The 10817-nt window shown below is 37.6% G+C and overlaps 2 long non-coding RNA genes across 2 annotated transcripts; one reads left to right on the forward strand and one right to left on the reverse strand.

Moving 5' to 3' along the window:
- Positions 1-3161: 3161 nt before the first annotated feature.
- LOC135111802 (uncharacterized) lies at positions 3162-10041 on the reverse strand. Its single transcript, XR_010273915.1, has 3 exons — positions 9869-10041; positions 7766-7878; positions 3162-4828 (listed from the first exon to the last, which is right to left on the reverse strand). It is a non-coding gene; the product is annotated as an uncharacterized LOC135111802 (long non-coding RNA).
- On the forward strand, positions 4822-9729 carry LOC135111803 (uncharacterized). Its single transcript, XR_010273916.1, has 2 exons — positions 4822-5167; positions 9115-9729. It is a non-coding gene; the product is annotated as an uncharacterized LOC135111803 (long non-coding RNA).
- Positions 10042-10817: the final 776 nt, after the last annotated feature.

Here is a 10817-nt window from a genome sequence, read left to right on the forward strand (position 1 = left end):
CTGTAACTTCATCTCAAGTTTCCTTTCTGACCATTCTGTTGCTGCTGTGGTAGATGGTCACTGTTTTTTCCTAAATCTATTAACAGTGGTGTTCCTCAGGATTCTGTCCTGGCACCCACTCTCTTCTTATTATTCATCAATGACCTTCTAAACCAAACTTCTTGTCCTATCCACTCCTACACTGATGATACCATCCAGCACTTCTCCACATCTTTTTATAGACATCCAACCCTTCAAGAAGTAAACATTTCACGCAGGGAAGCCACAGAACACCTGAGTTCTGATCTTTCTAAAATTTCTGATTGGGGCAGAGCAAACTTGGTATTGTTTGTTGTCTCAAAACTCAATTCCTCCATCCATCAACTCGACACAACCTTCCAGACAACTATCCCCTCTTCTTCAGTGACACTCAACTGTCCCTCTTCTACACTGAACATCCTCGGTCTGTCCTTTACTTATAATCTGAACTGGAAACTTCACATCTCATCTCTAGCTAAAAACAGCTTCTATGAAGTTAGGTGTTCTGAGACATCTCTGCCAGTTTTTCTCACCCACCCCCACACTGCTAACTCTGTACAAGGGCCTTATCCGTGCATGTATGGAGTATGCTTCACACGTCTGGGAGGTTCTACTATTACTGCTCTTCTAGACAGGGTGGAATCAAAAGCTTTTCGTGTCATCAACTCCTCTCTTCCAGCTGACTGTCTTCAGCCTCTGTTCATCGCTGCAATATTGCATCTCTAGCTATCTTCTACTGCAGTTTTCAAGCTAGCTGCTCTTCTGATCTTGCTAACTGCATGCCTCTCCTCCTCCTGCAGCCTTGCTGCATAAGACTTTCTTCATTCTCTCACCCCTATTCTGTCCACCTCTCTAATGCAAGAGTTAACTGGTATTCTCAATCATTCATCCCTTTCTCTGGTAAATTCTGGAACTTCCTACCTGCTTCTGTATTTCCACCTTCTTATGACTTGAATTCCTTCAAGAGGGAGGAGGTTTCAAGACACTTATCCTTTAATTTTTGACTACCGGTTTGGACCCTTTTCTGGAACTAGCATCACAGTAGGCTTTTTTTTTATTGGATTTTTGTTGCCCATGGCCAGTGTCCCTCCTAGGTAAAAAAAAAAAGAAAAAAGAAAAAAGGGGGGAAGGGGGAAAAAGAAATTAATTGCACTATCCTATGATCATATTGCATCAGATATTATATGAGGTTCCCAGAGCCAGAGTGATCTAAGTGCCCTTGTGGTCAAAATTACTATTTTATTGCATTGTCATCCCCAACCTTCCTAACATGACGAGAGAGAGTGCAGACATCAGAATGGACCCCACATTAGGGTCAAAATCCATCCAAGTGAAATTATCCACAGAACCTTTTTGTCACGCTTGAGTGATAGCTATCAGTTGCTGGGGCCAGAGAGAATAACTCCCTCGCCACAGCAGCACGAGAAGAGTCAGCCAATGACAGCTCGTGCAGTGATTCACGTGTCACACTGAGACACTTCCCCACCACGACACCCACACACTTCACACTCTCCCTCCCTCCAGCCTGCTTGCTATCCATAAATAACAGGCTGCTATCTTAATTTTACTTTTACACAACACATAAGCCTTTCATTATTATGACGGACAACAACATACCCCTGAGGAGCCAGAAGCCACATTCCCAGATGTTTCTAAGATTTATCTTAGTGGGCTATGAACATCTTAGTGCTGGTAATTTTTTAAAGCAAAATCATTCGCAACTAAGAACCATGGAACATTCATAGCTATGAATGGGTCAGGGCTTTCATAGCTCACTAAGAACAACAGTTTCTCCTCAACAACAACAACAATGTGAACATATCCTTGTCTGAAAATAAAATCAGAAAAAAAACCTGAAAGTAAGCATTAAGATGGGTTTTATTATCAATATCAAGTAGTCTTCAAACACACTGAATAGTCTTTTGCTTTGAATAAATCATGTGTGTTTAACTGACTTGCTAGGAGAGTACTGAAATCACATTTCTGGAAATTACACTCATTAATAATCACAGCAGCAACACACATGATCCAGTGTGTGTAGCCAACACAAACTAAGGCTAATTATAGTTAACCCAAACATGACAATTGCAAATATAACTTTTTTCATTATGTTCCTTAAAAAGATAAATTAATTCTGTCAGGGCATTTTCTTTCACATTCACAAAAAAAAAAAAAAATGTAAGTACAAAAGATGAGTGTTTCTTTTCTATGATCAATATCCCTGTGATAATAAGACAAGCATAATATCTCAGGTTCAAGATACATACTCATAAGAATATAAGAACATAAAAAATGGAAGCTGCAAGAAACCATCAGGCATACATGTGGCAGTTCCTGTATGAAATATACTTACCTATTTCCACCTATCAATCCCCATCCATAAATCTCTAATTTTCTCTTAAAGCTTCCTAATGACCCAGCACCAACAACCTGATTACTGAGTCCGTTCCATTCATCTACCACTCTATTTGAGAACTGATTCCTTCCTATCTCTTTTTTAAACTAAATTTTTCAAGCTTAAAACTGTTATTTGTTGTTCTATCCTGGTTACTAATCCTAAGAATTTTGCTTACATCCCCTGTGTTGTAACCCTTATAGCATTTAAAGACTTCTATCAGGTCCCCTCTTAACCTACATCTCTCTTAATGTAAATTTAACAGCTTCAATCTCTCTTTGTAAGGAATACTCCTCACTCCTTGTATCCTTTTAGCCATTCTCCTTTGTATTGATTCTAAAAGACCTATATACTTCCTGTAATATGGGGGACCAGAACTGCACAGCATAATATAGATGAGGTCTGACCAGCACCAAATATAACTTTAATATTACTTCGGGACTTCTACTTTTAACATTCTTAAAAATAAATCCTAATATCCTATTTGCCGTTTCTGGCCTCTATGCATTGCTTTCTTATATGGAATTTAGAGCTAACTATAAATTCTAAATCTTTTTTGTACCCTAAACCTACCAGAGGTTCATTGTTTATTGTGTACCTTCTGTGTGGATTTCCTCTACTTATGCTAAGTACTTTACATTTTTTTATATTAAACTGCATTTGCCATCTGTCTGTCCATTCGTTCATCCTATCCAAATCTGCCTGCAAGGGAATGGCATCCAATTCTAATCTAATTAATCTACCTATCTTCGTGTCATCCTCAAATTTACTAACGTCACAACTAATTCAACTATCCAAGTCACTGATGTATATTAAAAACATCAATGGCCCTTATACTGATCCCTGTGGCACCCCACTAATTACTTAATCCCACTCCGATTTAGAGCTGTTTATTATGACTCTGTCGCCTGTCACTTAGCCACAACCTTATCCACCCTAACACCTTCCCATCTATTCCGTGTGCCCTAACCTTTCTCAGGAGCCTCTGATGGGGTACCTTGTCAAACACTTCACTGAAGTCCAGATATAGGATGTCATAACTATCAGCATTATCTCCTGCCATGTAAACTTTACAGTAAAATCTTGACAAGTTTGTCAGGTAAGACTTCCCCTTTGTGAAGCTATGCTGTGACCAATTTATCAAGTTATGTTTGTCTAAATGTTCCCTAATGTTCTTTACTATTACAGACTTCATTATTTTATCTACAACAGAAGTTAAGCTTAAATCTCCTTTCTTAAAGCTTAAACTTGCCTCCACATTACCGGTATCTCAAGTGATTTCCTAAAGGCAGAAACTAACAGTTCACTAATAACTTCTTTGCATTCCTTAAGTACTCTGGGATATGAACTGTTCATGTTGACAAGTAGTTGGGTTTAGGAAGGGGGATAAAAACCCAGGGAGGAGTTAGGATTCTTTTAATCTCTAACATTTTGGCTGAATAGCCATCCTCAGAGAGACTGATTTACATGAGTGAAAACACACTATTTATAACAACATACAAAATTTTCTCATTTGACATTCGTACAGAGTATTGCCATCCTGGCGTGTACCTCACCTAATTTTATTTTCCTAGTCAAGTGGCATTATCCGCCTACGTGACGAGCCTTTACTGGGGATTTTCCTTGTACCTGACCTGAGGGCCAATCTGGCGGAATTACCCGCCCACCTGATAAAACCTTCTCTGTGGTTAATGACTCCCCTAGTTGTTATGAGGGCTGCCTCTATAGCTTTTCTTATTCTTTTCTTCAATCCAACTTTAATTTCTTAGCCTCTTCCCATTTTGGTAGGTGTTTACATTTTTCTATGTGCAATACAAGGGAGTTTGATGTGTTGCATTTTAAAACATCTTTCCTATGCTCTGCTATTCTTGTTTTAAGTCCCCTGCCTGTTTCTCCTATGTACTGCTTTGTACAACCTTTGCATGGTATGCTGTACACTACGCTGTTATTATTAACAAGTGAATGAATGTCCAATAAGGACGATTTCATTCACTACCTTTCAGCCCACAGCATGAGAGTCAAATCTGATGTGATTATTGGTTTTTACTTAAGAGCGTTCAGAATTTGCAGCAACAACTTCCTAGAGCAAGAAATATGATATATCATATCAACTTTCAAAAAGCTGGGTTATCCTGAAGGGCTCCTTGTTAGGCTTAAGAATAAGGCAAAGAAAATAACAACTGAAAACAAAGAGAATAAAGATCTCTGTACAACCAGCAAAAGAGAGAGTTATACATGTGTACCAAATTCGGACAAGGCTTCCATAATTAATAAATATTTGTCTAGAACAGGATTAAAAATAGCAACATTAGCCACTCCAAAGATGTGGTCTATGGGTCTGGTGCAGCAGCCAAGCCTCCTTCCTCTGGCCACAGCTTCTCTGCCAGATCTCCAACTCTTAGCCAGACACTTTGACTGGAAATTCAGAAATCTGGTCATACAGCAGCTCCTGGCCATGCCTCAGACCATACTCACCTCAGCACTACACCACCTGTTATTACTGCCTTTGTGTCCTCAAAATTATCTCACATTTCCCCTTCCCCATTAGTCCATTCCTCATCATTCTCTGCACCATCACCTTTTTTCTCCTCATCCTTCTCACCTTCTGCTCACTCATCATCTCCCCCACAACCATCACTCCCTCCTGCCTCTCCATTTACTCATCCTGAAGCCATATTTGCCATGCACCAAACTTCTGCCACAGTTCACCCTGCTGATCCCAGCCAATTTATCATCAAGGACTCCACTTTCCAGGTTAGTAGGTATTTGTGATTTCTCTCTCTCTCTCTCTCTCTCTCTCTCTCTCTCTCTCTCTCTCTCTCTCTCTCTCTCTCTCTCTCTCTCTCTCTCTCTCTCTCATTAAAAATGGTAATTTAGATTTGGGTCAATCTGTGAAAATACAAATAAGAAACAAATGCAAACACACACAAATGTACAAATTTGATTTTGGCTACCTTCTGTTCATTCATCTCCCTTTCCCCTTGTTTCTCCACCTTTTTTATTTTTTGTTTGAGAGAGAGAGAGAGAGAGAGAGAGAGAGAGAGAGAGAGAGAGAGAGAGAGAGAGAGAGAGAGAGAGAGAGAGAGAGAGAGAGAGAGAGAGAGAGAGAGAGAGAGAGAGAGAGAGAGAGAGAAAAAATTGCCTCAGACCAGGGTATTTCCACTTGTATAGTCTTAAAACAGGCCATAGCCATTTTCTTCCATGTCCTGTCCTTTTTCTTATTTGCTTCTACACACCTGCCATTATACCGTTCTTGTTTCCCAATTTTCATTTTATAACCGTACAAACTGTTGCATCCTCTCTCTATACTTGCTAAAAAATATCTCATTTTTCTTGCACTACTTTACCTTCAAATTGCTCTTTCCATTTAATTTTTCAATAAAACTTACTAAGCTCTGCAAAGTTTAACTTAGCATAGTTCTGTCTCCAATTTCTGTATTGTTCTTTCCTGTGCAACACTGTTTCCTCCTGTAGTACTATCTCTATTGTCACATGATCACTTCTTCCCATTGAACTCAATGTATACTTGGTCTACTTTCTGGGGTTTTCATAAACATTAAATCCAGCTGTGATGGTTCTTCTTCTCTTCTACATCTTATAGGCTCATTCACCCACTGTCTCGTTGTATTCATCATCATGGTTTGCATAAGTTCTTCACTCCATGACCCAACATTTTCTGTTACTTCCATCTCCTCTCAGTTAATTCTTTTAGTGTTGAAGTCACCTACTAAGAGTACTTTGTTACCTTTCCTTATCATTTCCTCCATACTATTTTTTTGTTTCTAGTTGCATACTTTTGAATTTATTAGTCTACCATGCATTAGTTTTTGGTGGTATGTATTTCACAATGATTTTCCTTTTTTCACATCTTTTGATCTTAATCACAACACTCATTGTTTCTACCATTCCATCACCATATTCCACTTCCTCAACAACAATATCCTTTTCTTACCAATATCATCACTTCTCTTCCCTTTCCTTTTCTGTCCCTCTTCCATGTACTGTATCCTTCCTTTGCAAATCCCAACTTTATTTCCTCTTCTAGTTTGGTTCCTGTTAAACATACCACATCTGGTTTATTGTTCTTTAAATAGTCTTCAAGTTCCAGTAGGCTGGACACCAAACCATCTACATTAGTATACATAATCTTTAAACTTCTGTTTGGTGGTCTTGTGTGGCATCTTTGTGCCACCATTTCCTCACTTTCATGTCCACAACTTTCCTGTGTTCTCTATTCATTTTTTGACTTTTAGTTTACTTCTCTATTCTTCGTTCATGTCTCTTTTTATCCATATTTCCTTCAATCCTTTTGCTTTTGCCAATTTTCCTGTTCTTTGCAAGACATGTTCTGCTGCTGTTTGTGACATGATTCTTGTTTTACATTGGCTTTGTTCTATTTTTGTCATACTTTCCGATCCTGTAAACCTCTTCAATTTGTTCGACTCTCCCCTCTCCTTCCTCTGCCACTTCTGCTATAATTTCCTTAGTTCTTTTCACTTCTTTCTCTCTAGCTGTTTTCATGGGTAGGTTCTTTTCCTTGACCCCAAATACCACCATACACATCTTTCTCTGTACTGTGTCTCTCACAAGATTACTTTTTTCCTTTATTATTTTAATCACTTGCTTTTCCATATCCTTGTTGTTTCTGTTGCTGTTGCCTTGTTATGTCCTCCATGTCCACCTTTTGCTGTTCTCTCTCTTTCCAACCTTTGACTTCCTCTGTAACTAACTCTCACTCCTCCAACCCTAACCTCTCTTGCAAAGTTTTCTTTAATTCTTCATTCTCTTTCTTGAGTTTCTTAATCTCTTCACAGTATTTCTTATTTAAGTCCACTATTTTTGTCACCTCTTCTCAGTTCTTTGTTTTCTTTTTCCCTTTCCATCTCTATTATATCATTGGATATCTTTTTTACATTGTCGCCACCCACTTCTGTTTCTTCCTTCCATGCCTTTATCATCGCTGTTAAGCTTCTTGTATTTTCACATTTTCTTCTTTAGTTATCCACATTCATGTATTTGTATGAGTTACATTGAGATCCTCTTCCTTGAAGCCCTCAAAAATACCTGTATGTGTGTGTGTGTTAACCTAGTTGATTACACTTATCTAGTTGTGACATACAGAAAAATACTGTTCCATCATTACAGTGCATGTGTCAAGGCTGAAGGAAGGACTTGGATAGTGAATGTGATAGTGTGGGTGATTGGGCCACTCAGGAAAAATTATACGATCAATCATACAAAAGTGTGATGCATGCTTCAAGTGCCAATGAAGAGCATTATGAAGACAAGGATATATATATATATATATATATATATATATATATATATATATATATATATATATATATATACACACACATTGTATAGGTCTTCTTGATAGCTTGTTTTGCAGGGAAACTCCAGTTTCCTTCAACTTTATTCTTTCGTCAGTTGCTGTTTTGCCTATTTCTGCAGGCAGCTTCAAGCTAGAAAAAACAATAAAATACTATGTAAAAGTTGTATAAAATTCACATCATATGACACTACACACAAAAAACAAAACACTACAAGCACCAAGATTATAAACTGGATTGACAGAAAACAATAAGTATCCACACACATCTTGCCTGTATGGCAATGAGAGAGGGACTGAAAAAGTTGGGTTCCTAACACTATGATAATGGTATTGGAACGGGCCTCCGAAACATTATCTTACAATATGTGATTGACTTGATGTTAAGTTATTATTCAGTACTGGATTTATGTGTTTAATATATATTGCCTCTAATAATTTTGTATCCATATTGGACTCTGTCTTGTGTAGTATTCTAAAAACTTTGTCACAAAAAGGGATGATCATGTTCATGTGAATGGGGACTTATTGCTGAAAATGATGGAACAGCTGGTTGATTATTAGTTCAAGGAGAAATACCTTTATGTTCAGCAATTCTATGTGCAAGGTTATGTCTAGTCTCATAAAGTTTGGTGGCATCCCTACTTCCTTGATGCCATTTTCCTATCGTTCTATGCCAATAGAATGGAATACATCTACAACAAATAAGAGATAGCATATATCAGCGTTCCCTCACATATTCATGGTTTTGCATATTTGCAGAGTTTTCCCTAACCTAACCTAACTAATGGGGAGTTTTCAGAGTTGCCAGGTGTCACCACCAGCTCAGTCTTTCAGTCCAAAGAGCCCAAATTATTCTTTCAGTTATAAATTACAGTAACCCAAGATATAACGAACACATATGGGGGGAGAGTGGGTCACTTGAGATGAAAATTTGCTATATATGTGTATAGAGAGAGAGAGAGAGAGAGAGAGAGAGAGAGAGAGAGAGAGAGAGAGAGAGAGAGAGAGAGAGAGAGAGAGAGAGAGAGAGAGAGAGAGAGAGAGAGAGAGAGAGAGAGAGAGAGAGAGAGAGAGAGGTAGGAGACAGCAGCCTTAAATAGGTTGTTATACCTGAAATTTGGTAAATAGAAGTTCATTATATCAAGGGTTTATTGTACATATCAACTTATTCCCCTTTTATTATATAGTGCACTGTATTTTAATTAAAATATCATGTACTATACATATAATAACTGTTTTTTATTGTCTTAAAGTGAATTGCTTAGTAAATGTGAGATGCATAGTTTAAGGTTTAAACTATAAATATAGGTAGTTCTGATCCTTATAAGAATGGTTTCCCATATTCACAGATTTTAATTATTTGCAGGAGGCTCTGGAATGTAACTCCCACAGATGGCAAGGAAACACTGCATATCTTCCCTCCCACAACAGCGATGCACTTAATGAATTGGGCCGAGATAATTAGTGAAAGCTTTCTGTGTTAAAGAGATGCAGCTAGTGAGCCAATATACATATATACTGATCGTTCATTTAATCCTTTATGTCATAAAACTTCTCTGAAAAAATCTAGTGAATAATTTTTCCTCTATCACTGCACTGTCCTTGATCTAAATTACATATTAAAACTACACATGATAGTGTAATGATCAGTATGCTTGGCTCACAAACCACATATATATATATATATATATATATATATATATATATATATATATATATATATATATATATATATATATATATATATATATATATATATATATGCTTGGCTTTGTCTCCAAACTCTCCCCCATAGAGAGACTGTATTAACCTGCAGAAATAAAGCTATCATTCAGGGAAACTGGTTTGTTTGCCAAACAAACATTACATTGCTGAATATTCTGTGGCACCAAATGCTTTGTCAGGAATTGTGGCAATGATATTTCAATCCTTGTCTTTGCATCCTACAATTTGTATGCTGAACATAAACCTTATCAACAAGTTTCTTGAGCTTCATATACTTTTATACATATTACACAAAGTCCATGATAACTGAAAAAACTATGCAAATAATGCAATGTAGCAGTAGCATCAAGGTAACACCAGTCTGCTACTAGTACTGCTGCTATCCACCTTCTGACCTGCTCAGATGAAGCAGAAGCATTGTCCTCTTCAAAAGAATCCTCAGCCACCACACCAGACCGCTCATTGTTGTGGTAGTGTTGGGAGTAGAAGTTGGGGTAGTGGACAGGAGGAATGACACTGCCCTCACTCTGTGTTGAAAATATATGCTGCCATAAGATGGAGAAAATACTGAATCTGATACTGAAAGAAATAAAGAACAAAATTGTTTACAAAAATTTTATCATAATTGTTTATAATATCAAGCAAATCTACAGAACATAGGACAACTCTACAACAAGCAGGCTCCAGGCTCCAGGCTGGCAAGCTTGAATAGTCTACACATCATATAAACTTTTGACTGAATAAAGATTCAGATGGATCCATGCTATTTTACAGGTTTTAAGCTTTTAACAATGATACAAGTTCCCCATCAAAGGAACAACAAACTAAAGTCAAGTATGCGATCTCCTTCACTTTGTGTGCCTTCTTGTTTCAGTAAAATAATGCTCAGCTTCATTTATCCAATTTTCATGGTCTAAACGAAACCTTTCTTATCAAAGATAATATAAGTTGTGGGATTTAGTTCACAATCAAATCAACATTTCTCTATTTTACCTACATCTGACATCTCTATTTATATGAATTTTTCAACAGCTACCCACCAACCAAGAGAAGAGTGCTGTGGAGATCTCCATCACCCACAATAAGTCCCTGAAATGCCTAAATAAACTTGGGATTCATGTCAAAAAAAAACAAAACTCACTGGGACATAGTACACATTTGCAAGAGTCCAAGGCAAGACTATCCCACCATCTGTGTACCATGGAGTGTTCCCAACAACTGGAGTTACCCACAACTGAGCTGCACTTGGTGCCAATAACCACTCATTCTCAGATATCCAACTCCTAAACAAATCAATGCTGCAGCTGATTACCACTAGGACAATACTTAGTAAAAATTAACAAA

The sequence above is a fragment of the Scylla paramamosain genome, chromosome 22 (genome assembly GCF_035594125.1).
Source record: "Scylla paramamosain isolate STU-SP2022 chromosome 22, ASM3559412v1, whole genome shotgun sequence".
Classification (NCBI taxonomy): domain Eukaryota; kingdom Metazoa; phylum Arthropoda; class Malacostraca; order Decapoda; family Portunidae; genus Scylla; species Scylla paramamosain.